Source organism: Protopterus annectens, chromosome 2.part0 (genome assembly GCF_019279795.1).
Source record: "Protopterus annectens isolate FY-2018-M chromosome 2.part0, PAN1.0, whole genome shotgun sequence".
NCBI classification, from domain to species: Eukaryota; Metazoa; Chordata; order Ceratodontiformes; family Protopteridae; genus Protopterus; species Protopterus annectens.
This window is the reverse complement of record NC_056728.1, coordinates 154900237-154926236: the sequence shown is the minus strand read 5'-3', so window position 1 is coordinate 154926236 and position 26000 is coordinate 154900237.

Sequence of the window (26000 nt, the reverse complement as noted above, 5' to 3'; positions counted from 1 at the left end):
AGCAGCTGGTTTCAAGATTATTATGAGAAAAGACAAAAGTGGTAGTTTTCTGTTTATGTTCTTAGATACTGACCTTTCTCTCATATTGTGGATGCTTGTAGCTATGGTCATAAATTATGAAAATATGTATTAAGTGTATATTTATTTAATATATAATAAAGTAATATTCATGCCTCAGATCACTTGGTGTTTTGGTTTGGTTCATAACTGAGGTGCCTTCTGTGTATGTTCTAGATCTCCTCCTTATGTCTGTGCAGGATTTTGGTGGGTGCTTTAGATTTCCCCCACATTCCAAAGACAAGCAGAACTGGCAATCCTCTAAATTGCCAGTAACTTTGTGACTGGTTTGTGAACACGTGTGTGTGTGTGTGTGTGTGTGTGTGTGTGTGTGTGTGTGTGTGTGTGTGTGTGTGAGATGGTCTGATGTTGCATCCAGAATTGTGCCTAACTTGTGTCTACTCAGTGTTGGGATAGGATCTCCCTCCCACATGACTCTGAGCAGCATACAGTGGGTATTAGAAAATGAGTTAATGGATATTTAAATGATAGCCTATGAATGACTTGTACATTTACTGTATTTGAAAGGGTCTGTTAGGAGAAATGGTAATCTAGTTATAGATTTTAAGACCTTATTATAGGAAAAAATATGTCCTGAATTAATTTTGCCTGTCTAAAAATACACATTAATGAGATTCACGGGAGGTATAATGTGATGCTTTAGATTGTGATTTATTGCTTTCTCAGCTGGCAGTCTCCTGTGATTTCATTTGTCTAATATTAGCAATACGTCTGCTGTAATGTCACTGTTTCTTTGATTACATATTTGATAATAAATAGCCAAGGGCAAAAAAAGGATATAACATTTTGAAAAAAATGTTGTCCAGTTTCATTCTTAAACCCTGATTTTGTACACAAACCACTGAACCTGTATTAATTTGCAAATGTCTTCTTCTGTAACATGTGTTATAGTCTTTCTAATTTTAGCTCTGCTTACTTTATACTTCAGCTATTACAAAAAGTAGGACAGTTTTGATGTTATATAGATCACTGCACACCCCACAGTAAGAGCAATTTCACCATTGACCTCTGTCTTCTGTCCTTCAGAAAATTTTAATGAGAGCCAAGTGCTAGGACAACAAAGGTAAAATATTTGCAAACTGTTTGATAATCTTTACAAATCTAACTGTATTTTTTGTAAAACATACTTTGCACAAGCCAGTGCATTTCTTTGTGCCGGTCCCAAGCCCGGATAAATGGGGAGGGTTGCGTCAGGAAGGGCATCCGGCGTAAAACCTCTGCCAAAAATTACTGATGCGGAGAACTTTTCATAATTACATACTGGATCGGTCGAGGCCCGGGTTAACAATGACTGCCACCAGTACTGTTAGCCAACAGGGTGCTGGTGGAAATTGGGCTACTGTTGGCCGAAGAAGAAGAGGAGGGGAAGGCATGCCCGAAGGCAGGAAGAGAGGAGGAAGGTTAGGAGTGTAGTACTGAGGGTAGGAACTTTGAATGTTGGCAGTATGACTGGTATAGGGGGAGAGCTAGCTGATATGATGGAGAAAAGGAAGGCTGATATATTGTGCGTGCAAGAGACCAGATGGAAGGGAAGTAAGGCCAAGTGTATAGGAGGCGGGTTCAAATTGTTCTATCATGGTGTGGATGGCAGAAGAAATGGGGTAGGGGTTATCCTAATGGAACAGTATGCCAAGAGTGTTTTGGAGGCGAAGAAAGTGTCTGATAGAGTGATGTTTATGAAGCTTGAAATTGATGGTGTAATGATGAATGTTGTTAGTGCATATGCTCCACAAGTTGGGTGTGCGATGGATGAGAAAGAAAAATTTTGGAGTGAGTTGGATGAAGTGGTGGTGAGTGTACCCAAGGGTGAGAGACTAGTGATTGGAGCAGACTTCAATGGGCATGTTGGTGAAGTGAACAGAGGGGATGAGGAAGTGATGTGTAGGTATGGTGTTAAGGTGAGGAATGCAGAAGGTCAGATAACTGTGGATTTTGCGAAAAGGATGGACATGGCTGTGGTGAATACGTATTTTAAGAAGAGGGAGGAGCATAGGGTGATGTACAAGAGTGGAGGAAGATGCACACAGGTGGATTATATCCTATGTAAGAGGGCCAATCTGAAGGAGATTGGAGACTAGTGGTGACTGGGGAAAGTGTAGTTAAGCAGCACAGAATGGTGGTCTGCAGGATGATGTTGGTGATCAAGAAGCGGAGGAGGAGTGTGAAAGCAGTGCCAAGGATTAAATGGTGGAAGTTAAAAAAAGGGTGATTGTGAAGTGGAGTTCAGGGAAGAGTTAAGACAGGCACTGGGAGGCAATGAAGAGTTACCGAATAGCTGGGTAACTACAGCAGAGCTAGTAAGGGAGACTGCTTGGAAGGTGCTTGGTGTGACATCTGGACAGAGGAAGGAGGACAAGGAGACATGGTGGTGAAATGAGGAAGTACAGGAGAGTATACAGAGTAAGAGGCTGGCGAAGAAGAAGTGGGATTGTCAAAGAGATGAAGAAAGTAGACATGAGTATAAGGAGATGAGGCGCATGGCAAAGAGAGAGGTGTTGAAGGCTAAGGATAAGGCATATAGAGAGTTGTATGAGAGATTGGACACTAACGAGGGAGAAAAGGACCTGTACCAATTGGCTAGACAGAGGGACAGAGCTGGGAAAAATGTGCAGCAGGTAAGGGTGATAAAGGACAGTGAGGGAAACGTACTCACAAGTGAGGAGAGTGTGTTGAGCAGATGGAAAGAGCACTTTGAAGGGCTGATGAATGAAGAGAAGGTTGGATGATGTGGTGATAGTGAATCAGGAAGTGAAGCAGATTAGCAAGGAGGAAGTAAGGACAGCTATGAAGAGGATGAAGAATGGAAAGGCTGTTGGCCCAAATGACATACCAGTGGAAGCATGGAGGTGCTTAGGAGAAATGGCAGTGGAATTTTTAACCAGATTGTTTAATGAAATTTTGGAAAGTCAGAGGATGCCTGAGGAGTGGAGAAAAAGTGTTTTGGTACCTATCTTTAAGAATAAGGGTGATGTGCAGAGCTGCAGTAACTACATTGGGATAAAATTGATCAGTCACAGCTTGAAGTTATGGGAAAGAGTAGTGGAAGCTAGGTTATGAAGGGAGGTGATGATTAGTGATCATCAGAATGGTTTCATGCCAGGAAAGAGCACTACAGATGCAATATTTGCTCTGAGAGTGTTGTTGGAGAAATGCAGAGAAGGTCAGAAGGAGTTGCATTGTGTCTTTGTGGACTTAGAGAAAGCATATGACAGGGTGCCTAGAGAGGAGTTGTGGTATTGTATGAGGAAGTCGGGAGTGGCAGAGAAGTATGTAAGAGTGGTACAGGATATGTACAAGGGTAGTGTAACATTGGTGAGGACTGCAGTGGGAGTGACAGATACGTTTAAGGTGGAGGTGGGATTACATCAAAGATCAGCTCTGAGCCCTTTCTTATTTGCATTGGTGATGGACAGGTTGACAGATGAGATTAGACAGGAGGCCCCGTGGACTATGATGTTTGCAGATGACATTGTGATATATAGTGAGAGTAGGTACCAGGTTGAGGAGACCCTGGAGAGGTGGAGATATGCTTTAGAGAGGAGAGCAATGAAGGTCAGCAGGGCTAAAACAGAATATATGTGTGTAAATGAGAGGGAGGGTAGAGGAATGGTGAGGATGCAGGGAGTAGAGTTGGTAAAGGTGGATGAGTTTAAGTACTTGGGGTCAACAGTTCAGAGTAATGGTGAGTGTGGAAGAGAGGTGAAGAAGAGAGTACAGGCAGGGTGGAATGGGTGGAGAAGAGTGTCAAGAGTGATTTGTGACAGACGGGTACCAATAAGAGTGAAAGAGAAGGTCTACAAGAGGGTAGTGAGACCAGCTATGTTATATGGGTTGGAGACGGTAGCATTATCGAAAAGGCAGGAGTCAGAGCTGGATTTGGCAGAGTTAAAGATGTTAAGATTTGCACTGGGTGTGACTAAAATGGACAGGATTAGGAATCAGTATATTAGAGGGTCAGCTCAGGTTGGACAGTTTGGAGACAAAGCAAGAGAGGAGAGATTGCGATGGTTTGGACATGTGCTGAGGAGGGATGCTGGGTATATTGGGAAAAGGATGCTAAGGATGGAGCTGCCAGGTAAGAGGAAAAGAGGAAGGCCTAAGATGAGGTTTATGGATGTGGTGAGAGAGGACATACAGGCGGTTGGTGTGAAAGAGCATGATGCAGAGGACAGGAAGAAATGGAAACAGATGATCCGCTGTGGCAACCTCTAACGGGAAGAGCCGGAAGAAGATGATGATGATGATTGTCATATCAATGAAATAAAAAAAAAAATAAAACTACAGTAATATTATTATTACTAATATTATCTAATTTAGCATGACAAAAGTGACTTTATGGCCAGATGTGTTAGCTGAGCATGATTGAAAGCTTTAGGAAGTGATGGGAGATGCCTAGAGGGCTGTGACGGGGGGGGGGGGGGGTACTGTTTTGAATAATCTAAACCTGAACAGTTAATTGTTATTAGTCTAATGGGCTAATCATGGATTGTCTGACCGTACCTTACATCATAATTTAGGTACAACTTCGTATATAAGAGCACTGTTTTCTTAAAGTCATATTTCATATAAAATCATTATTTTATTTAAAAATAGAACCTGATCAGCCACTAAACACTAGTGAATTGCTTAAAAAGGCAGAAATGTCCTCTTTTGTGCATCTGCACATGATCTTTGAAGTATTTATATAGGGAGGCTGCATCTTCCATACTCGCCCCCTGACAAGCTTAAATATATACTAACTCTGAGATCTGTAGTTTTGGAGAAACATGAAACGTGTTCTCCAAAGCACTGCAATCATTACTTAAACTCAAAAACATATCATATACTAAAATGCTGATCACAAATAATTCAAAGTTAAGCCTGACACGTGAAAGGAATAGATTGAGGAACTCCTTAATTCAGTCGATAGAGGCAAACTTCCTTTATAGAGGTAAAACAAAAAAATAGCCACCCAAGAAACCAGTGTCTTCTCCATGGCATTTAAAATTTAATTTGGGAAAAGTTAATTCTGCCTCCTTTTTTGAATCGGCTACTGATTTTGCTATAAAATTCCTTTCCTAGAAGACCATTTTTTCTTGTGTCTTCTGCTTAGGAGGATCTGCCAACTTCAGGCTGTGAAGATGTTTAAGTCTTATACTATGACAGTGACCTTATGAATAACCCCACTTTATGACCAAGGTTTTATTCGAGGTGCCTCTATATCAAATGTACTCTTTGGTGTCTACTTCCCTAAACCTCACTATAAAAGAGAAAAAACTGTTCCATTCTGTTGATATGTACAAGCAAAGTGGATTTTTCCTTGGCAGGACCCAGGAATGGAGACCGATTGAGTAATTGTTTATCACTTTTAGATATAACAACTTGGGATTGACAGTGTCTAAGCCAGTCTTTTCTAAATGGCTGGCTACCTGCATTATATTTTGTTATTACTCTATTACTTGCTTTTGTATACTTTGCCTTCTCTGCCTCCTCTGCCTTCCTTTCCACCTCTTGTGTGCCCTTCCTTTTTACATATTTGCTAGCCCTATATGCCTTTGTAATTATATTGGGCTTCTCCTGTGTTTTTTTTGTGTGCTCCTCAAGACCTTGTCCTCCATATCCCTAAGTAGTCCACCTCTGATATAGCCCAGTTTAGATCTTGATTCCTAGCACATCACTGACCATCTCCACTGTTCAGCTTAGTTCAGTTCCATAAAAATCCCACAATATTGTCTTTATCTTCACATTCTTACCCTCCATGCATTGCAAACTGCATACTGGTATGATCACTGTTGACAGCTGGTGCACATATTTGAGTCCATCCAGTTTGGACTACTACTAAAATTCTGTCAGCTTTGAAACATTCTTGTATTAGAAGGCTGAACTTCTTTTCATCCAAGACTACATACATCTCTCTCCCTTTCTCTCTCTCTCTCTCTCTCTCTCTGTGTTTCTGTTTCTGTGTGAAGCTCAGAATGCCCTAGCCTGTGTCATATGTATGTTACTATAACTTTAAGTAAAGATGTAATCTTAAACAGATTCCTGTCATGCGATCATGATTCAATTAGAGTCAGTTACAGTAAAAACTCTAAGCTGTAAACATCATTTTTGGCTTTATTAATGATGCAGCAATCGTAACTGTTTCTGTAAACTGAATATTCACTTTTATCAGAAGAGTGAATGGAGGTGCTGGCTTTGCACATGAATGTTAAGAAAAATAATTTTCACTCTGAGATAAAAAAATAGCATAATAGCAGTAAGTAATAGGAAGTTGTAAGCCTTGTTTTTATGTTTTTTATTTATTTATTTTTTTATTATATTTGTATACTGGGTAGTGTCCAACTGGGCCAGGGGCCCGTTTTCAGCAGAGACCCAGGGAGAAAAGCTCCACAGTAATTCAAACAACAATGTTTACAAACAATACAGGCATTTATACAATACAATTGATAGAGCAATACAGGCAGTAGTTCAAGTTCAGGAATTGCACCATACAGTACTGTGCTATTTTTATATAAGACAAGTAATACAACAGAGGATAGTAGTTATGATGAAAATTAAGATATAAGTGGGTTTATAGTTATCCAGGGAGAGGCAAGAGCACGGCCAGTGATTAGTGAGATGTTCCTTTAGGAGTGCTTTGAACTGATTATGAGATTTTTTTTTGTTATAGTCTCTGGAAGAGTGTTCCAGAGTTTGGCTATTTTGTGTGAGTAGAGGGAGTTTCCATGATAGTTGTGGCAGTTGGAGACCTTGAGTAAGAGTTTGTTAGAAGATCTGAGGGATCTGGGATTATTACTAGGTTCAACTAGGTGGGAGATTGCAGGGCAGTTACTGAGGAATTGGATTATGTTCTGGCCTAAGGTTAGCTGATTAAATGATAAAAGGTTGGGGAGCTCTAGCCAGTTTAACTGTGAGAGAGCTAAACAGTGGTGTGATCTGTGTGATTGATTGGTGGCATATTTAGCTATCTTGTTGTAGCATGATTCTAAGCTGTTGAGGTCTGATTTTCTGAGATTGGTAAATATGAGGGAAGCATACAGGAGGGTGGATAGCAGGTGGTGCGAGCAGTGGCTAACCTGGCATTGGGAGTAAGGTATGGTTTGGCCCTGTATAGGGTACCTGGTTTGATGTGGACTTTTTTGGCAGTTTGAGCAATGTGTGTAACAAGTTTGAGGTTCTTATCTATGGTAACACCTAAAAGTTTAGTGCGTTTTGTGGGGACTATCTTGGTTCCATTTGCAGAAGTGAGTGAGAAAATGGGCTGGGGATGTTTGTTTTTTGTTACTGAAGACTATGATTTTGGTTTTCTTGGGATTTAAAATTAGTTGGTGTTTAGAGAGGTATGTTTCAATGTCCTGAAAAGATGATTGCATTTTAAGTTGGAGTTCTTGGGGTGTGGAGGCAGAGCAGATAAGTGTAGCATCATCAGCGTACTGTACATTTGAGACTTGTCGAGTAGCTGAACTGAAGTCGTTTGTGAATATGGTAAAGAGAAGAGGACTGAGCATAGATCCTTGGGGTATGCCTATGGAGATAAGGAGTAGGGGGGAAAGAGAGTTTTCTCATTTTGTAGCTTGCTGACAAATGGAAAGATAGCTATGTAACCAGGTTAGTGATGAAGGACTAGGGCTGTAGAAAGTTTATAGAGTAGTACTTGGTGGGATATGGTGTCAAAGGCTTTCAACATATCGAGAAAGATGGATGAGATAAGCTGGCCTTCATTCATGCGATGATGGATGGTGTTAGTGAAGTTTAGGAGGGCACTACTAGTACTGTGCTTAGGTCTAAAGCCATGTTGTGTGCTGGACAGGAGGTTATTGTTAAGGAAGTAGTTAATGAGTTGGTTGTGGATACATATTTCTAGTATTTTTGCAAGGGGGAAAGGATGGCTATGGGTAGATAATTAGTTAGTTCTTTGGAGGTTCCACCTTTGTGGAGTGGTATGATGTGAGATATTTTCTATAAAAGTGGAACATATTGTTCTTTAATAGGGCGGTTAATCAGGATAGAAATGGGATAAGAGATGGAGGGGGCAGTGAGTTTTAGAAACTCATTTGCGAGTTTATCAGTAGCTATGCAGCCAGGTTTGAGTTTGGTTAAGAGAGTCTTTATGTAGTTAGTTTGCATGGCTGTGAAGGATAATGGATTATGAGTATCTGGGGCAGGGGTGGGGATAGAAAGTGGCTGGGTTGGTTGGTTGTCAGGTAGGAGAGGTGATGGTGTTTATAAAGTGGGAGTTGAATTGAGAAAAAATGGGGTCATGGTTGTTTGGGGTGACAGGAGGTGGGGTATAGGTATGACCTGGGTTTATGAGCTGATTGATGGATTGCCAGAATTTTTTTGGGGTTGCTTTGGTGTTTTTGTTGACAGGATGTTTGTTTTTTTTATCTGTTTCTTTGTTGAGTTTCTTAGTTGTTGATAGGTTAAGAAGTCTGTTTTGTCTTTGGAGGTATGGTATATAGACAAGGCTTTATCTCTATGCTTCATTAAAAGTTTGGTGTCTTTGGTTAGCCATGGGAGGGGCTTGGATTTAGTACATACTTTTCTAGTGGGAACTAGGCTATTAAGGATTGTGAGGAAGGTTTCATTGAAGTAGTTAATAGCAACATCTAACTGCAGGTGTTTAAGAGGTGAAGAGTTACATTGTTGGAGTAGGGGTTTGAAGTTAGTAAGGGAGAAAATTTTCTTGGTAGTGATATATTTGTAGATTATCTTATTTTGTGTATGCACTCACTTTCTATAAAGGAAGGTTGGAGAGTGATCACTGAGGTAAATCAGGTAGGCATCCAGCTAGGTAACTAAGGTTAGGCTTGTTGGTTAAGATCCAGTCTAGTGCTGACTGCTTGTTGGAGTGTTTGTCTATACGGGTTGGATAGGTTATTGTCTGGGTGACGTTAAAGAGATTAACAAAATTAGATGGACTAGTTGATGTGTAGGTATGCCAATCCAGGTTAATGTCATCAAGCACAATTGTTTCTTGGGAGAATTTGGTAGCTGCCCAGTTTAATAGGTTTTCAACGAGAGGAGAGTTATTGCCAGGGGGTACGTAGGTGGCTATAATTATAATGGATTTGTTAGGGTTATTTCGAGGCAGGTGGTCAATAGTTCAGAGTTGGGTAGATCAGAAGGGGTGCAGGTTAGTTGGGTGACTTTGAGGGTATCTTTAAACATAACAGCAACTCCTCCTCCACATGTGTTAACTCTATCTAGCCTTATAATGTTATAGCCTGTTGTGAGAATTCCACTGTCTTTAATATGGGGCTTTAACCAGGGTTTAGTTATTACAGCTATGTCTGGTGAGTAGATTGCTAGGGTAACATGGAATTCACTGGTTTTATTTAAGATGCTTTGGAGGTTGAGATTTAGAAGGAGCAGATATGAGTTAGAGGCAGATGCTTTGTGAAAATGGGGGTAGGGATGGGGATGTGTGCTAGAATGGATACAGGTGGTAAGAGAGGAACAGGAGGAAGATAGTGTTTGTTGAGAGTTGAGGTTGTTGGGACCTAGGTTTAGGATGGATGCCTGCTTTGAGTTTAATTTGTGTAATAGAGTGTAGTAGCAGGAGTTTGTTTGATTATTACTTTGTGATATTTAGAGGCTGTGGAGATAGGGTGATGAGTGGGTAAGTGTTTGACCAAATGAAAAAAAACGGCAGCACCAGTGATGAGCTGAGAGAACTGTAAGAGCTTTATTAAGCTGAAATACTAGATCGGTTTCAGCACATGGCTTTCATCAGTAGATTAACACAGAGTAAAAGAAAAGCCCAACAATAAATACCTCTGCCCATGAGGTAGTATGACATCATTTCCTGTCTTGAAAAATATAAATAATAAATGTATACTTATATAAATTTATAAATTCAAAAAGCATGTGTATGAAATGAATTTATCAAACAGCAATAATTCTGGCACTTACATATAATATAATAGAGAAAATATTTAAAGTTTGTCATTAAGACCCGGGGCGAACAGACCCTCAAGTTTCACTATCCATTTCCTTTCTTTGTTATTAAGAATTCCATGCCATCCAGTTTTGAAAGCCCGATTGCCTATAATGTTGTCTATAATAGTAAATGAAAATTTAGCAGTAGGATGATTCAATGTATGTCTGTATAGGGCATTGGTAACCCTAGCATTCCTAATATCACCCAGATGTTCAGATATTCTAATTCTGAACTGTCTAGATGTCTGACCAATGTAGAAAGCTTGACAGGTGCATGTTGCAAGATAGACAATCCAATCTGTACTACAATTACCAAAGCAACGGATATTGTATAAATGTCCGGTGTTCTTGCTAGTAAATGTTTTAGTTTTAAAAATATAGCTGCAAAAACTACAGTGTCCACAAGGGTAGGATCCAACTAATTTTTCACCCGTGAGGGTCCTTTGATATGGAGTATCTTCCCTTGATGTTATTTTCTTATAATGAGAGAAATGAGATCCCAGTGTCTTGCCCTTTCTATATGAAAATGAACACCTAACCCCAAGTGGTCCTCTAATAAAGTATGTGACTTCAATATATTCCAATGTTTATCTACAATGTCCAAAAGATGCATAGTATTTCTACCATATGTAGTGACAAATCTCAAGGTCTCTTGATTAGTCTGCCTATGGTGTTTTCTGTATTCCAATAATGTATCCCTGGTCTGATTTTTACTCCATTGCATGGCTGAACAAACAGTATGTCTAGAATATCCCCTTGTGAGAAACCTATTGGCAAGATCTTTATGATGTTGTCTCAAGTCTTGTTCAGAGGAACAAATCCTTTTAACCCGCAAAAACTGGGATTTAGGGATATTATTAATAGTGTGCTTGGGATGTAGACTGTTGGCATGTAGCAAGGTGTTATATTCTGGAAATTTACGATATACAGAAGTTTTAAGGGTATTATCTGGTTGGCGCTGTAAAAAAACGTCTAAGAAGTGTATTTCATTATGATAGTAATCAACAGTAAACTCTTCACCCCATAAATTACCATTAAGATGTTCAACAAACTCCTGTAAATAGTCACTTCCCCCTTTCCAGACCAGCCAACAGTCATCCAAGTACCTTCTCCAGATGTCAATTTCAGGTATGTATATATTATGAAGCTCATCATAAATGATATGTTCCTCAACATACCCCATGTAAAGGTCAGCATAAATAGGTGCAAATGAAGCACCCATAGCTGTACCCTTTATCTGCCAGTAGCAATCCTCTTTAAAATAAAAGACATTTTTGGTGAGGATATGTTTGGCCATACAAATCAATAATGTGTTAAATCCAGGGGAATAAATGCCTGCTTTGTTCAGCCAAAAATCCAATGCTGCTAATCCAGCCCAGTGTGGAATACTGGTGTAAAGAGATTTGACATCAAGAGTACACATTAGCCAATGTGGCTCTAATTGTGAATCTGAAACAATTTGTAAAAATTCTGTAGTGTCCTGGAGTCTGGCTCTAATCAATGGCAAAAGAGGTTTAAGTTTTTCCATGAGGAAAACAGAAAGGGGTTCAGTAAGTGATCCAATCCCTGAAACAATTGGTCTACCCGGTGGTTGATGAAGAGATTTATGGATTTTGGGTAATAGATATAAATACTGTTTCATAGGATCCATAACCATTAAATGTGACTTAATCTTATCAGAAATAATACCAGCCTCCACTGCCTCCTGTAAAAAGTCATCAATTTCTCTCTTAAAATTAGGTGTGGGGTCAGTTGTCATTCTCATGTAATGATGGGGGTTAGATAACTGTCTATTTCCCTAATCCCAATAATAATCGGCATCCATGACTACAACCGCACCACCCTTATCAGCAGAAAGAATGATTATGTTGGTATTATTCCTAAGGTGTGTTAAGGCCAATTGTTCAGCTCTCGATAAATTGTGTTTAATGGTATTATCTGATCCCAGATGAAAATGTAGATATTTGATAACTGCCTGCTGAAAAATGGCCACATGTTTATCCATTGGAGGGTTAAAGGTAGACCGATGAAATCTGAATTCAGAAGATCTTTGAGAAGGATCTGGTTGATCCTGTTGTCTGAAAAACAAGTTAAGATAAACTTTTCTACAAAATGCAATAATGTCTGAAACTAAAGAACTTTCATCAACAAAGGAGCCAGGGATGAATCCAAGACCTTTATTTAACAACGCGTGTTCTTATGATGATAAAACATATTTAGAAATATTATGTACATTAGTACACTGAGTGTCTATTTCACTACTGACAAAAATAGATCTTCTAAACTTTTTACCCTTGTGTTTTCTGCCTCCTCTATGTTTCCTACCCCTAAAGGGTCTTCTGATGTACGTCCCCTTTTAGAGTTTGGTGAATCCCCAGTACGCATGGATTTCGTGTCTGTTGTGGAGGACTCCTCCCCGGAGGTGGTATTAGTAAAAACAGCCTTTTTGAGTATAGATGTTGTGTTTGAGTAGTAAGAGTAGGAAGGTTGTGCGATTGAAGAGTTGAGGGTTGATGCTACTATATGTATGGAGTTGTGAGTGGAGTATGATAGTGGTAGTGTTGGTGAGGGTTGATGTCTAACCTGGTATGGGGGGAGTGAAGTGGAGTTGTAGAAAAGTTAAAGAACTAGAGTAAGTAGAACATTTGAAATAGTGGAGAAGAGGAAGTGCATGTGCGAGTTGGGTGGATGAGTAGACTGGATTGGATGAGGGGTTGGAGTGAGTAGGTGGGGGTAGGAGGATTATGGAAAGAGTGGATTGCCTGGGAGTGAGGGGGTGTGGCTTGACTAGGTATAAATGTAATGGAAGTGGGGGTGGGTGGGAATGGGGGTAGGGTAGAGGAATGGAGTGAGCCCGAGCATAGCAAGGGTGAACGGAGCAGGTTAGAGCAAGTCTCAGAGAGCTGCCTGTGAAAGAAAAACAATCTCATAAGCAATGAACGAAATGCAAGCATGCAGAGGAACTAATATACAGGCAAATGGAGTGGCAGTAGTTGACTAGGGCTGAGGGAAGTGGCAAGAACAGAAAATGAAAACATACTGTGAAAAGGGGACAATAGAGGGATGACTAGACCTTGGAGGACTAGAGAAAGTGTAAGGCTGGATGGAGAGGAGTTGGATAATAAGCCAGTGCAAAAAGCAAATTGAGCCACACTAAAAAGCTAGAAGACAGTTGAAAGCCTGAGAGTGTGAGAGGAGAGACCAGCCAGGGGAAAGACCAGTAGTTAGCAAGAGACAGACGTGTTGGAAATAAGGCTACAGGAAGAGTCGCAGGGAGGCAGAGACAGGGGTAGAGACAAAATTACAAAAAAATGGGGTTTATTAGATATCGGGGTATGGGCGACTGCTGTTCTAGGTAGCATGCTTCCTTACAATTGAACAGAGGGAAACAGAGTGAACAGAGTGGTTTACCAGAAAAATGAAAAACCTGAACTGTTTAAGGCACTTGATAATTTGGGGACATATTTAGCTACAATTTTCTGTTTGGTTTCTGTGAATAACTCAATAGCAGTGAAAAGCACAGTAGCAGCAGGAGAGGAATAGTCAGACAGTTAGTTCCAATTTTTGGTTTCTACAGAAGGGAGAGATGTCGGTCCTGTGAATAACTCAATAGCAGTGAAAAGCAGGGTAAGAGCAGGAGAGGAATAGTTGGACAGTTAGTTACAATTTTCTGTTTGGTTTCTACAGAAGGGAGGGATGTCGGTCCTGTGAATAACTCAATAGCAGTAAAAAGCAGGGTAGCAGCAGGAGAGGAATAGTTGGACAGAGAGTGAGCATGCTACTAGTAGGGCCGCATCACGAGGGAATGGAAGTCCAGGTGTGGTGGTCCTGTCTGAATGTAGTTTTGCCATTAAAGTTCTCTTTTTGAATAATATAAGTCACCTTGTCAGACACTTCTCTCTTAAAAATGACCAAATAACTTATTTCTTCAAGGCCCTGCTTAAATTATAAAGCCACTATAATTACTAATGTCCCTCATATTGTAAGGTAAATTCTCTAAAAACTGGAAACTATGGCTCCAAAAGTGTGAGCTGTAACGCTTCGTGAGTGAAATTGCAGAGAAACCAGAGAAGTTACAATGAGCAGCATTTGTACATGTTACAAGTGATGAAGCCAAAAAGGCATGCAATACCTTTAGCTTTAAAGAAGATGATGGGAAAGATAAGTTACATTTTATCAGTGAGAAATTTAAATAATATTGTAATCCACAGAAAAAAATTGCCATTTGTTGGATTTTTTCTTTACAAGTGTAAATGTGTTAAGTTACATGATTTGTTAATCAGACTTAGAATTGTCTGTGATATTAAAAATGAATGCATATGAGGCAGATTGCTCAGAAAATCACATTTGACTTTCAATGGATGTCTGCATTGTGAGTGAAGATTCTAGTATGCATGCTAAAGGTTTGACATAAGATTTTGTAGTGTGCAAAACAACTTTGACATAAAGTACCACGAGTAGCTGATGAAAGCAGCCAGAAAATACTGTGCAGTTTTGAATATAAACCCGAGTGCTGTAGGTGTAGTTATAAGCATGAGAGGAAGACATGCATTGCACTGCATTTTATCTGATGTGTAGGGAATGTGGTGGCAGAAATTACTTTTCAAGAATGTATTAAAAACAGAAAGAATGTTTCACAGAATTTGCATTCCATGAAAAATAAACAAAAAAAGAGCTGAGTTATTTGTTGGAACTGTGAAAATACAGATAATTAAAGCAAAAACAAATGTCATGCTGAAGGAAGTTGTTAGATTGAGAGCTTGTTAAAGGCAAAACTACTGAATTTACTGTAACTTTGTGTAATTTTTCTCCTTCAACCCCCACTCCCACAACTGACCATCTGTTGCCATCATATTCTGTCCTCATTCAATGGGTCTACTGTACCTGCCTTAACTTTCCCTGGGCTTAACCTGACACACAGCCTGGTCAGTGAGGACCTAAGGATGCTGGTGCAATGTCATACTGCTGCAGGGGAGTGTGGTCTGGTACCCCCACCTTGTGGCAGCTTTGTGAACTCCACCATGGCTGCCTTTGGGAGGTGCATGCATCTTTCTACTCATGTGCAAAGTGCCACCCAAGCAGTATAGCAGTTATTGCATTGTGCTGTCCAAACATTAGTTTATAATATGGTGACACTTCACGGCAAGATGTGGGTAAGTTATGTTTTATCCAGGGTGAGGGACTTTGCACCTAGGTGATCAGACTAGATCTCCTCCACACTGTGGTTAAATAAATTACCCACAGCCATGCAGTAGTGTATCAGCTGTATAGAGTGGTATTAGTTAATTTTTTTTAAAATAGTGACCTTGTGTAATCCAAATTCGTTTAATGATTTATTTTTATGATCTGTTACAAGTTAGTGGACATATTTTTGGGATGTATTCTGCATTCACATGCATACGAACATGACTATGCTCTCATGAAACATGTGTGAAGTCATGTAGTTTATACTGCTAGCACAGTGGCAGGTGAACATGTGCTTCTACTCAATTTTAAATGCATTCTTAAGAAAAGTTGAAAGTTCAGTGCATCTGTGCATAGGAACATTCTGTACTTCATTTGGAGTGTATGCAGTTATAGTCTCTGTGCAGCTGTGTGTATATTCATCATTTTAATCCAAGTTTGAATGTTGGTTCACTGTATGGAAGTGATTGCATTTTCTTTTTCATTTTTTGCTAGCTGCTCATTTGCAGCTATCAGACATGACATGTTGTACTGGGTGGGTGATACAATCAGATGTTGTGTAACATACTGAAAATTTTGGGAGCACAATGACCCAGCGTTTAAGAGCACTGCTACCTAGGTCTTCAGTGCCCATGCTATAAGCAGATTATGGTCAAATGGGGCCCTAGGCAGGGTAATAGATTTGGGATGCCCAGAGCAGCCCCCTCTCCAGCCATTGCAGTGTTCCATTACTTGGCTATTTCTTACAAACCAAATACAAAAACAAAAAAAACTCATAAAACCACACAAGCAAGGCTGCAGAGATTCTGACAAACCTGCTCCAGCAATCCAAAGCTTGTTGATGAACGCTTTTGTTTTGTTCAATAATAAAACTTCATCAGATCTAAAGTGCTTATTAACAAGTTTTCGATTGCTGGAGCTGGTTTGTCGGAATCTCTGCAGCCTTGTGTGTGTGGTTTACTTGGCTATTTCTTCCCAGTTTCCATATACACTGTTCAGGTGTGTTGCTGTGCATACTGTTTTTTTGTTTACTTCTACAATGATTACAGATATTGAAGTAAAATAGTACAAACACTAATAGCCATTTGCTAAACAAGCAATGCAGTCTCACAGTGAAAACGTACTTAACATAAGCAGTAAATTTCTCTCCCCTTGAAACTCGCATTCATTGAAACATTATTAAAACTCGACATTTAAAGAAATTTCGTCTGGCCACTGTGAAGGATTAAGTTTACCTTTGGGTTGTTTTCAAACCATAGGCTCCTTGCATACATTTTTAGGATCATGCATACATATATACGTGTTCCTTGATTCATCTTCCTGATTGTATTAAATTATATTCTTTGTATAATACAGCACCACTTGTTAGAATATGTTTTAAATTTGTAGGTTTGAACATTCTTCCAGTAAGCAATGAAATAAAATGTGTGAACCAATAATGACAAAACTACCCATTTCAGAAAATTTAAACCATAAACCGTCTGAAGATGTCCCTGGACAAATTGGTTTGTTCCAAACCTCATTTGTCCTGGTCCCCTTCAATAAACACATCACACCGAGTGACGTTTGACTACCTTTATTAAACTTCCATAAACATAACTTTGTTAACCAATATAAATACAACTGAAAAATAGTATAGCTGATTTTAATCACAGCAGAAACATCCATGTAATGTTAATCAGGACAGTGTGACCTTGTCATCCTGACCCAGTAAGCAGCGTCCATACCTCCACTCTTCTACTTTACTTATGAAGCAGCATCCAATAAATCACTTCATATAGCATTTATTGAATTACCCATCCAACCAAATAAGCAGAGCCCAACTGCTCACTTTCCTTTCCCAACTCATTGAAATGAACATTCAACACCAGAGGGGGAACAGAATAGGGAAAGCCTGCCCCTCTTCTCCACCCATCAGCCTGACCAGGCTGTTCCAGGCTGTTCCCCTCTGTCCTATCAAATATCCAACCCCACACATTAAAAAGGGATTAAGCCAAACATCATTTGGTTTTCTCCATCCTCTAAACCCAGCTGGATCTCTATCATCAATCTCCCACAGCCCTGCCATATAAATACCCAAAGCAGCCAATTGCCTAAATGGCAGAAATTAAACCAATGATCCCTCTTACCTCCTAAATTAATAACCATAACCTTGTATGACCTCTGTATATAAATTAATCCTAACCACCAATAGCAGCTACATAATGATTCCCAAATTAACACCTGCCAAATGTGCCACCAAAACCTACACCCAAATGCCACACGAAACCGTACAAGAGCAATTGCATACCATCATACATAACAGCAGCCTTACATTACAGCCCGATGTATATTAATGACCAATTTGAGATTACCTTTCCAAAATTCAATTTAATAGCAATCCTGCCATCACATCAAATATCCATTATAAGCAAGAAAGCATTTAATGACCCTCACAGCATTTGCTGACCAACAAACCACCCTCTGACTGACTTCAATACCTCCATAAAGTAAATGCCACATGAACTGTAGTCCAATGAACCTCCCTTTAGCAATATCAACCCTTGCAACAAACCTATCCTGTCAGAAACCACTGTCTGGAAATCTTCACGCTTTCAAACCTATCCTAACCCTTCAAACCAGTACCACTGACCAAGATTTAGCAATGTCACTTAGCCTTGTCACCCATGCAACTATAGTACTTGCAGCTGTAACCTCCTTGACTAACTGAACTGCCTTACCTTGTTCCCAAGCATGACAACACTACTAAAACCCCCACAAATTAACCAGTCTGTCAATGCCTACAATAAGCCTTCCTTATGAAAGTAGCTCCAAACTCCTACAGGAAGCCTTTAATCATAATGCAACCTGCCACCTCATCTAGCAATAAACAATACAATTCATACCCTGCCATACTAAGAGATGACAATGAACCCTACTCTCCAACAACTGCTACACCTCCTAAGATGGATTAAATTGAAAGCCCCAAATATTCATTACCCCAGTCATCCTCCCTTCCTGCCACCCAACAAACCACAAAACCACCCCGACCAAATTATGTCCCCTGACTCAACACCTCCTGCCACATTTGTAAACAAAATGCAAATCTGCATGAACAACCCTATCCGTATAACAAAAGGCCGCCCACCAAAATGCCCCCAAAAGTACCACGTTGGTAAAGCAATGCACGTACTTATTAACCCTCAGCCAAAATGACCCAAGTACACTGGCTGACATACAACCTCAGAAGCCCAACCAGCTGAACAACATCCTTAATCCGCTATTCGTCCTTTGCTTTCCCCTCACAGTTCTTCATTCCATATGTTACCTTTGCATCTGGTAAGGAATTAAAACATGGCCTACATCTGCAAGAAATCCCAAAACAATGCCTTGACCAAGCCTTCTAACTTCTGTGTATCCAATGAAACACCCAATTTGGCACATATCCCCCAATTACACCCACATACCTACAATGCTCTGTCAAACCCAACCTACTCAAAAGTTATACATATACCGAACCACCTCCTATCAGCCCAAAGCACAAGTTAAATAGTACACGTGTTACTCGTACTAAAGACATTAACCTAGTGCATATTACTAAAACCATATTTGTCACCCAGAGGGAACCACACAGTTGGACACTCTCCCACTTTGTCATGCAGAACACCTTGTAGGCCCTCTTTAAACACCATCTGAACAACTGGATGGGTAACCTTAAATTCATCTTGCCCTTGTATTTCACCAGCAGTGCTAACTCTTGATGTAGACCATGGAGCAACCCATCTGCACAGCTTTGTCCAAGTAAAACTTAAACCCCATTACCATGACCACAAATTCTGACTGAACCTCATGCTGCTTTGACTTCACCCCCTGTGGACAACCCCAAACTCCCCACCAACAAGCCCCAATCCCACTTCACCTTGCCCCTGGCACACCTCATCACCTGCCCCCCACTGCTCCCAACTGCACCAATTCTGACATGCTTAAATGAGTACCTAATAAAGTAGAATTATCTGTGACCTCATTGCCACAACTCCAACAGTGGAAACTTCCACCGCAGCAGCATCCATCACTTTCCAAGTCCACACCTTTAGGCTACTGACTGATGCCCAATCTGCACTTCCCCCTCTGTGACTTCAATCCATTACCTTCTGGCCACTGCTTAGTGTCCACTCTGCGTTCATCCATCTGCAAAAGAAAAATCTATATTTGGAGTTGCCAAGGGAGTACCTCATTCATCACCCTCACATTTACACTAACCCACCTCCCTTATTCTCAACAACCTGACACCACTGTATCCCCAACAAATCTTTACCCAACCAGCTAAGGAACCCATAGCTGCAAAAGACAGTCTTATGCCACAAGCAGCAATAACTGAGCCCATGTATTTACATGACATTAATAAACATGCAGCCCGAAAACTACCAGCTCGAATATGTTACTACTAGAAATCATGTACAACCAATAATTATCAAATACCTGGGTCACCACAGTCATGTGAGCATTTCTGTAAATAAGCCCCCAAATAATGACCTTGTGCAGTCATTCTTACCCAAATTAAAAGATTACCAAAACTAACCCTTCAACAATTAACATGTACAATCTTGTCATCTTTCCATGTGCTGCCTTGTCTGACTAGGACTGTAACCCAATGAAACCTGTCCATACTTCTGCCAGTACAGCAGAATATTGCAATGAAATGACCAATGGAAAACCATTGAACAAGAAGAACAATAAGCTACCAAGTCCCAGACCCTCTCCCCAAGCCTCTCTACCATACCTATAGCCCCATGGATCAATGTACCGATTCTGACAGCCTCCTTGTGCTTATCAATTCAGCCCCTCATATCTACAGGCACTGCAAACCCCACCAATAATCACCGAACAAGGATGGACTCAAACCCTGTTACCTTGCATCTAGCAGGCAAATACATTCTTACTATAATCCTTGTAATGTCTACCTTCCGCTACCTGCCAGATGTGGGAACTGTAAAACATGAACCCTCCACAGTTTAAAGAATGACCTACCTTATGCCAGCAGAAGCAAAGTCCACTTACTGCAAATATATTGCAAATAGCGGCAAAGGTACATGCCAGCCATACCAAGGTACATGCCAGCCATACCTCTCAACCACAAAGAACAAAACATCTAGACACTGTTATAATGAAGTGGGAGAAAGGCCCAAAAATAGAGACTTTTTTTAAAATAATTTATTGCTCTTACAACTTAAAGTTGACGGTTAGCCAGTGTTGCATTAGGAAAAATCTGGAAATGAAGTAAATATACTGGTATATGGCTACTCCTGGCCCCTTCCTTGACAGCAAGCCCCAAAATACTTTTAGTAAAGTAGAGAATTCTCCCCATTGTCCTGTCAAGCATAGTCAGGAAAATGGGACCTGAAATGTTGTAAATCCCAAGACAGGGGAGAAAACACAAATGACCACAACACTTAACTGCCATTTGTGGCCATGTCCATTGTTTAGGAACGTAACTATATCTGTAAATGCTACCATATGTCAACTGGCTTTGCCTTATACATAATCAGTTAACTGTTGAGGCCATAAAAGTGATAGCAGATACCATAAAGCTACACATACAAATGTTTCGGGCATGGGCACTAATGCTTTTAGCCTGTCAATATATCTGAACAGTTATTCCCATAACAAGAAACCAGATGGCTCTATCATGTATCTAAGCTAGTGTTAGCTGGACAATGGAAAGCCATTGTAATCCTACCCCATAGCCGTTGACACTGCACAACACATGCATGTCTGACCAACAGTCTCTCAACCTCACAGCAAAAAAAGGAAAAACAAAAACAAAAGCTGGACAAGGCCTACAGTTATGGGGAGACAAAGACCCAAAAATAGGGTCTGATTTTAAATATTGCTATTATAAACCTAAAAAGTTGTTAGAATAACATAATTTGTGTTAACATGCATTTCTGAAGGATATGAAGTCTGAAACTCAAATTTATGTCATTATTTAGTAACTTCAAACCTCAATGCATTATCAGAAAACTACAAATTTTATGAGGAACAGACTAAATTTATGAGGTAAAAATTTGGACATTCTGCAAAATCGGACAGTTGAGAGGTATGTTCACAGGTACACACTCTCCACCCTACCTTGACAAAACTCCAAGTGCGGCAAAACTCCTTTCTCTCAATACACCACCCCTGAGTGACAAAACAGGAGAAGTCAAACAGACATCAAAGCTCTTCATTTAAAATTAAATAGCTTACTTGCTGATTTTGTTCCTTCACAACAATTATTTACTATATGTCCTGCAAGCACATCATCATGACTATGAAGCCCATGCTGCAAATGCTAATAAGTGGACAGTTTACTTCTGAACTGGATTTGTGCTGGCATGCACTGCCTAGACCACATGAAGTCCCAAACTCGATCCATCCTCAAGCTTCCTTCCCATCTGCCACAACTTATAAAATCACAAACACTTTTTTATTTCTTTTTTCTGCCCCTTGAGGAACCAACCAAAACTTGACGCAAAATCTGGTCATTCCAGAAACTCTTCAAAGCCAAACCTCAAGGCTACAAGATGATGTTACTGAGGACGTGAACAGAAGCAGAGCACTCTAAAAGTTGCTAATCTGCCAACAACCATCCCGTTTTTTTTTTTTTTAGATTAAACCACACCAGGCACTCCTGAAGATCTCACATCGCCTGAGTGAGCCTCAAGCCCAGTGCACACCAGCTGGCCTGCATGAAACCAGAATCACAAGGTACAACTCCCACTATAGAGCCCACCACACCTGCCAAGCAACTGTGAGTGGAAAAACTCCACCAGTGAACCCACACTCCTGTAACCAAACTCTGCTCTTGCCCAGAGCTAGAAACCGGAATAAAGCCATAGCTCAGGGCAGAACCCAGACCAAAAACAGAACCATTCAAGTATCCTTCTTACAACTTAGCTGTTAAAACAATGGATTTTACATTAACCCAATGAAGGTATTCTCTCAAAATGTAGTGAGTTGTCACTGCCTTGCCACAACTGCAATACCATGTAAATGGATTAACATTAGAGGCAGAGTGTGGACCTTCAATACAAAACTGCACCATTGAGAAGCATGCTCTATCCCCAAGCCCCACCACCACAAAAGGGGGCTCCGAAAAAATGAAAGTTAACAACTGACCAAAATCTGAACCTTGACATCAGGAAAAGCCACAACTCCAAGCTCTGGTACATCAAGCTCACAGTGACACCACAAGGTAAACCTGAAGCATAACACTGTGCCACAAGATCATCACTTAAATTTCATCCCCTGTACCAAACATTGTTAATCCAAGGACTACCTGCACCAACTATACCTACAGGTCACCTCGGACATAAACTCACACTAGCAAGTTCACGCCAAAATGTGACTCCTTTCCCAATTACACTTGTATAAAACCCTTAAGCCCCTCCCTACTCTTACCTCATTTCCTCTCAATCATCCCTCATTCCCATTTAACCCTTACATCCTACGTATCCTCTAACCCCCTTCTAAAGATGTCCCTGGACAATTGGTTTGTTACCAAACCTCATTTAAAGTGATTGGTAACTAATGAAGTGGCTGCTACTGGCTAACAACTTTATGTTTAAGTGTTTCATCTACATAGTCAGTGCCTGCTACTCTTAAAGAATTAATTGCCAATGTTACATAAAAAAATATGGTAAGCTGGTAATATTACAACAGGGAATGAGTGACAGACAATACATTTGTACTTACTCGGCATCTGATACAAATGAGGACACACTCAGGAGTGCAGAACCCCTATTTCCCCCTTAAAATGCATCAAGTATTTGGCAATCAAAAGTGCACTGCAATATCAGCAGTCCATCTACATGGCGTGGGAGTAAAATCCACAGCCTTCTGTGCCAAAGACAATTAAGCTACTAACACTGCTTTCAAATTCTATAGCAGAAACAGTGACTACCATTTGATAAGCAAAACAGTCAGTTGCATGTTGAAAACAGACTTAACATGAGCAACAGTAAACTTATCTTCCCGTGAAACTCACAAATCCATGAAAATGAAATGAAACTTATAATCCCTTGAAAATGTACTGAAACTCCTAATTCTCTGAAAATGTACGGAAACTCAAACTCACAATTCCGTCAGCAGTCTGGTAGTTGGAGTACAGGATTCAGGCTCTTGTTCCCAATGAAGCTCACAATTCCATCAGCAGTCTGGTAGTTGGTGTAGAGGATTTAGGCGCTTGTCTCCACTGAAGCTCACAATTCCTTCAGTACCTGGTAGTTGGTGTAGAGGATTCAGGTGCTTGTCTTCTGTAACCAAGGTACAGGGTCAAGCCTGATCAGGTTAATTGATTAATCTGCCTCCCTAACTAAGGTATTACATACCATACCTCCGGACCTTTTAACCTGTTAGCACAAGAAATATGGGCAAAGCTTAAAATAATGGGAATACAATGGCCCAAAAATAGGAACAGATTTTAAATATTGTTCTTTTTAAAGTAGAAAGTCACTGGAATAACAGGATTTGTGTTGGCATGTGTTTTCTGAAGGATATTGAAGTGTGAAACTCACATATATATCATTATTTATTGACTTTAGTCCTCAGGGATTTGTCAGAAAACCACAAATTCTATGAGAAACTGGCCAAAACTTTGAGGCTAAATCTGGGGAGATGAGAAGTATATTAAACACACACACACACACACACACACACACACACACACACACACACACACACACACACACACACACACACACACACACATGCTTACTTTCTCAATGCAACTGCTAGTTTAAATTCTGCACGCATTTGTGGAATGGTGTTAAGATGTATTTTTTTATATTAATTAACTGAATCTTTAATGTTGAAGGCTCCTGGCCAGTTTCTCACTTTACTTATCTGGTTAAAAAATATACTGTGTAGTAGCCTTTGCGCATGCATGCAAACTGATAGCACCATTAGTTACGGCATGAAAAAAAAACATGCACAAAAGAAAGTAATAAAGCAAATTACTAAGTTTACCAACAACAAAACACAATAGAGCACTTACTAAGTTTGTTTCTGAAACTCTTGCTTAGTTTTTACAGCCACTGATGTAAGAAAATGTTTTTTGTGTTAGGCTTCTATAAACTTTATAGCTATTGCTTATTAGGGATACACAGGATACAAACAGCATATTCCTACAGATATCTTTTTAAACAGAAACTATTTCAAAATATTATAAGAAGATAAGCAATAGTAACCAAATATATTATTAAAGATCTCCTTTCTTATCGGATGTCCACTTTTCTTTAAAATTCTAGTTGTAAATATTATATATTTTACCCAGCGTGGAACGTTGCTTATCTGGGTATTTCCAAGTAAGCTTCAGTTTGTTATATAGTCCAGACACATTTTGACTTACACATATCATTGACTGGGTTACATTAGCAGTATATGATCTTGAGTTTTCAGTTTTGTGCTTTCGGGTGGATTGTCTGTTTAACCTTTCTGGCTAGGACCCCTTTACACCTTAGTCTGTAGCAGTCCAAGCAGATCCTGTGGTAACAAGATCTTAACTCTGATGAATAGTATTTCACACAGTCATCAGTACCATCCTACTTTTTAATATACTCCCTTTTTCTCACAAAACATTGGATAGTTTGTTTGATTTTGATGTGCCTGTAATACTTTTGCCTTGCTGTTTCATACCAACAATGCCCTTTTGTTATAGATGTTCTTGGCATAATTCTGCTGTCTTTGATGTTTTTTCTCTCTCTGCAAGGCTAGCAGGTTTCATGGCAAATTTCATGGCGCCAGTGATTATTAGAAGTAATGCTTGTATGGTTTCTGCGCTCTCCTAATGAACATAAAAACACTCCCTGGTCTGTAAATTAAGAATAATTCTCTTAGTGTGAGGCAATGACCCCTTACAGTTGCCAAATAGCCTTAAATCTTGTTGAATTTTGCTGCGTTTCAGTATTATTTTAAGTTTCCTAGATTGAAAAACATCAAACAAGCAATACAAGGAGATTATCGTTACTTCTGATACTCTAAAAATATATATTAATTACAGAAAGATGTACATTAATGAAGAAGTGGGGTACTATCCCCTTGCTTTTTCTGGAAATACTGAAAATAGGACATTATGATGAGTGCACAAGTTATGGCTCACTATGGGTTAATCAGGAGACTCACTTTTGCTTCAAATGTAGGAAAGAAAACAATCAAACATTATGAATATTTTAAAGGCATTTAAAGTGACAGCTTCGTTCTAGGGATTCAGTTCTGTCAAGAAATGCAGTACATGCCTGGCTTCTATCTCAAAGCAAAAATAACAATTCTAGAAATATCCATATACTAATAATTTTTTTCAAAAAAGCCATGATGTTTTCTTGAGATCTCACCTGTTTCTGTGTCTAATCATGCAGTTTTAATGAACAATGCTATAACCCATGTTCTTGGACATGTCATTATTGCAGGGAGAGTTTTGAGAAAACTACTCCTGTTAAAACTGGGAGATGGTGATCTGGCTAGCCAGTGCATGGATAATATTCCTCCAATCGCAGTTCTCAGGTGACTAGTTAACATGTGAAGATGCCAGTGTTCATTGGGAGTAGCAGCTTTACTCCAGTGCTGTAAAGTGAGCACACAGTGACATTAGCATGATATTATCATGTTTTTAGATAAAAGCAGCCTTGCCGTTTCAGTGGAATAGTGAAAACCGTATTAATAAGATGCTACATACAGAGGCAAAAAGCAGAGTAAATGCTGCTGTAGTTACCTAATAATTCAGAGACACCTGTAAGTATATTCAGGTGCTATGTCTGGTCTGTTCAAGGCTCCATGTTAATCAAACATGAGGAGCTGCTTGC